Here is a 4,622-nt window from a genome sequence, read left to right on the forward strand (position 1 = left end):
ATCAAGATGTTGAAAAGCTGTTTGAAGAAATAATGATAGAAAACTTCTCTAACCTGGTCAAGGAAATAGACATAAAACCCCAGAAAGCTCAGAGAATTCCAAAAATCAGGGATCCAAAGAGGCCCACACCAAGACACATCATATTTAAAATGCCAAAGGTTAAATACAAAGAGAGAATCTTAAAAGCAGCAAGAGAAAAGCAGTTAGTTACTTACAAGGAAGCACCCATAAGACTGGAAGATGATTTCTCAAAAGAAACTATGCAGGGCAGAAGGGCTTGGCAAAAAATATTCAACAGGATGAAGACCCAGGATCTACAACCAAGAATAATTTATCCAGCGAAGCTATTATTTAGAGTTGAAGGACAGATAAAGAGCTTTTCAGACAAAAATAAGATGAAGAAATTTATCACCACCAAGCCTGTATTACAGGAAATGTTGGAGGGACTTCTTTAAGGAGAAAAAACATGTATCAAAAACAGGAATAAAGACTGGTAACAACTACATTTCTATCAATAAGTACCTTAAATGGAAAAGAATTAAGTGCTCCACCTAAAAGAGTGGATGAATGGAAAGGAAAACGAGACCCCTCATGTTGCCTATAAGAGACTCACTTCAGATTAAAAGACACAGAGTAAAAGGAAGGAGATGGAAAAACATATTGCTTTGATGGACCTAGAAGGTATGTAAGTCGTACTGAGAAAGATAAACACTATATGAATTCATTTATATGCAGAATCTAAGGAATAAAAAGAACAAACTAATCAAAAATAGATTCACAAATATAGTGGACAATTTGGTGGACAGAGAGGAGGGGTTTGGGGGACTGGGAGAATGGGGTGAAGGGTTAAAGAAGTACAAATTAGTAGCTGATGGATGGACACAGGGATGGGGAGCACAGCATAGGGAATGCAATTAGAATGAACAAGTTGGCTAGGTGGAGGGTCAGGGAAGGGAGAGAGCAATTGGGGGGATCGTTTTACAAACTATATAGACGTCTAACCAAAGTACTGTATACTTGAAACTAATTAAAATTTTTAAAAAACTCAGTTCTACAAAAAAAAATTTTTTTGAGAATAAAATGTTAATGGATGAGGGGTAACTGACCGCCAAAAAAGAGAAAACTGAGACCTACCTGTGCCTCCCAGGTGGAGAACCTGAATACAGTTGTTTAGAGCAGCTTCATTCATAATTACTAAAAACTAAAAACAATTCAAATGTCCTTTAACTGGTTAACAGAATATTCAACTACGGTACATCTATACAATGGATTTAGAAATAACAAGGAGTGAACTACTGAAACACACAACATGGTTAATCTCAAATGCATTATGCTAAATAAAAAAAAAGCCCAACTTCTAAGACTATCTTCCCTGAGTTATGTGATTTTCTGGAAAAGGCAAAACTGTAGGTACAGAAAACAGATTAATGATTGCCAAGGTCCAGGTGTGGAATGAGGGGTTGACTACAAATGGGCCTAGAGAATTGCGGGGGAGTGATGGAACCATTTCACATCTTGATTGATTGTGGGGTGACTATGCGACTATGCATTTGTCAAAACTCAGAACTGATCGTACACTGCTCTGTGAAAAATGGATTAGGACAAGAATGGAAAAGTTAGTCACAGACTTTTCACAGAATATGAAAATTGAGTTAATGGACAATTTTACAATTTTACAATTTTCCCAATTTTTGGGAAGTGTAGATAAGTTACATTGCTGTCTCAAAAAATCCATCATCAGGTTAATTTAAGGATTTTATCTGAGAATGACACTGTTAATTGTGCTTATAATAAACTGTGGATTTAAAAAAAAATCAGAGAGATAAAGTCATACCAACAAGACTGCTTAAACAGTCCTGATAAGGAGTTCAATTAATTTTCAACAGACTAAAGCTTTAAATAGAAAGAAGACAATTTAGGTTGGAAGAGATACAAATATTTTTCATTGGCAAGTCTAAGTTATTCCTGCTCTTCTGGGAAGAATATCTGTTATAGATGAAGGAAAGAAATTCCATTCTCTCTGCAAGTCTGTGCCTTGTAAGTGTTTTTGTGGCCCTGCTATAATTCACTGGAATACTAGGTGAGAACTTTTGCTGTGGGCAAAGATTGTGTGGACAATATAAGAGCACTGAAAGTGGCCCTAGATGGGCAGAGAGCCGGTGAGCACTACTGTTGACTAACTTTGTGATTTGGAGTTGATTCTTTCTTTACTTTAAAATGTGGCTGTTTGGCTGGATCTATAATTTTAAGGCAGGGTTTGCAGACTGAAAATGACCATAGGGGCCAGGCAGGTCACATAATTGGATGAAGTGGCCCAGATGGGAACTGTGTCAAGCCGGAGCATGTTTACCCTGTATAAACAGGGCAGCCACTGCTCAGCTCCTACAGAAGAGAGGGTGCAATGTTCCCAGATAATAGTTTCTATTTGTTGAGGCAAGGAGATTATTTCATTTTAAGCTCACAATAACCCAGGGCTGGAGGTGCTATTACTATCCCTATTTTTCAGATGAGCAAAATATCTTGAGTTACTTTGAGTCCTAAGGTGCTGAGGTTAACTTCAAGGTCAAAAAGGAAGCAGCAGAGCTGGGATTCAGACTCAGACATTCTGGCTCCAGAGCATGCCTGATAATGACAGCATAATTAGGTTGATTTTTCATGATTAGTCAGATATTGAGATTTTAAAGAAATTTAGATCTCCCAATTTAAATACTCAGAGTATTTTAAGAAAATATTATGCGAGGCAAAGAAAACCAAAGTGTGGGCCAAGATATGGCCTCTGGGTTACCAGTTTGTGTTTGGCATTCCAAGGCAGTGAGTTATGTGGTATCCTTGGAAAGCAATGTTTTTGTTTTGTTTTGCTTTTCCTCAGATATGCATACCAGAGTTTAAATTTGTAGGTTTTTCTCCAGAGAGTCAAATTGGGTACCTACACACTTTTACCGATAATGCTTCCATTGCTCAAAATGTTTCTGGAATCCCTCTTTTGGAATTGCCTTCAGATAGGTTTACAAATTAGCTTTATTGTTTTGTAGTTATATCTCCTCTTTTTGATGACACTAGCATTGCCCTGTGTGATTCCAGTCATCTTCACCAGATGTGGTTCTGAATCACTTTTGGTTATTTCCAAACATCACATCCATTCTGAATGCATAGAGATTTACTGCCCTGGGGAGTCATTCAAGAGAATTTGTTCCAAAAAGCACTAAAATATGTTTATGGCCTTCAAGATAACAACTTTTAAAAGGACACGGCAACTCATCTCTTCGCATTCTTATTGGTTAAAAAGCCAGTCACTAATATATGGCTTCATCTCATTTATATTACTTGGGTTGGATATTCTGAGCAACGCTGTGATACAATCCCTTGCAAATTCTGCCATATGAATTTAGCACCACGAACTCCTGGTGCTAAGAATTATGAACAAGGTATAGAAACTTGAATGGTTTTAGCTCTACAATAGCTCTACAACATCTGAAATCTTGAAAAGCTGAACAGTGTGCATTAGATGATTTTTTTCTAGACTTTTTGCTATCAGATGGCCTCCATGTAGTGTAGCATTTCTAAATACAGCCGGAAGTGTGGGGTGGGGATGAGGCAGGGTGCTACTCTGCGGTCTCTGATGCCCATCTACTGTCCCTTTTAGATTAGAGTTAATGAGATTGGTTTTGAACTAGGCGATCTGTTATTCTATTCCTATTGCATCTATGGTAGAATCCATTTATTTTCTTTCTTTTTGTCTTTTAAACACATTCTCTTCTTACCCCAAGCAAGTGTTAGTGCATTTACTGCTCTTTCTTGCCCAATAGATTTCTAGACTTGGATCACATGACCTAAACATTTTCTTTTAATTGCAGGAATTGACATAGCAATGCCAACTTTTAATTTTTCCATATAAGGATATTTTAAAAAGACATGTATGATTGCCATCATTTGATGAAAGAAAGGAGATTTTAACTTTTAAAAAAAGTAAGAAAAGACACAATCCTAGAATAAAAGACAGTGGCATATATCTTTTTACACCTTACATGATCATACCCATTAGCATGGCTACCGTTAAAACAAGAGAAAATAACAAGTGTTGATGAGATTGTGGAGATGTTGAAACCCTTGTGAACTGTTGATGAGAATGTAAAATGGTGCAGCTCCTATGGAAAAAGGTATAGTAGTTCCTCACAAAGTTAAAGATAGACCTACCAAATGACCCAGCTATTCTACTTCTGGGATGATATTTGTACACCTGTGTTCATAGTAGCATTATTCACAATAGCCCAAAGGTGGAAGCAACCTAAGCGTCAATTGACAGATAAATGGATACACAAAATGTGATATAGATATAGATATAGATATAGATATAGATATAGATACACATACACATATATATACACACACATATATATATATACACACACACACACATATACACACATACGCACACACATATATATACATATATATGTCTCATATATGACTTATAAAAACTTCTACTGGCATGAATTAGGATGTAAATATTGATCACCTTGTGGGCAACTTTATGCCCCAGAAACTTTACGAATTTTTTTTTCCTATGGTTTCCTATGCTCACAATATAGGAATAATATATTTCTTTGTTTTTGAGCTGTCTG

At 36.5% G+C, this 4,622-nt stretch overlaps 1 long non-coding RNA gene across 1 annotated transcript in view; it reads left to right on the top strand.

Annotated features, from left to right (window-relative positions):
- The window catches only part of LOC112471519, a 13,682-nt gene that overhangs the window by 4,219 nt on the left and 4,841 nt on the right, over window positions 1–4,622 (top strand). The gene's annotated exons all lie outside the window — the stretch shown is intronic.

The sequence above is a fragment of the Pteropus alecto genome, unplaced genomic scaffold (genome assembly GCF_000325575.1).
Source record: "Pteropus alecto unplaced genomic scaffold, ASM32557v1 scaffold57, whole genome shotgun sequence".
Taxonomy (NCBI): Eukaryota; Metazoa; Chordata; class Mammalia; order Chiroptera; family Pteropodidae; genus Pteropus; species Pteropus alecto.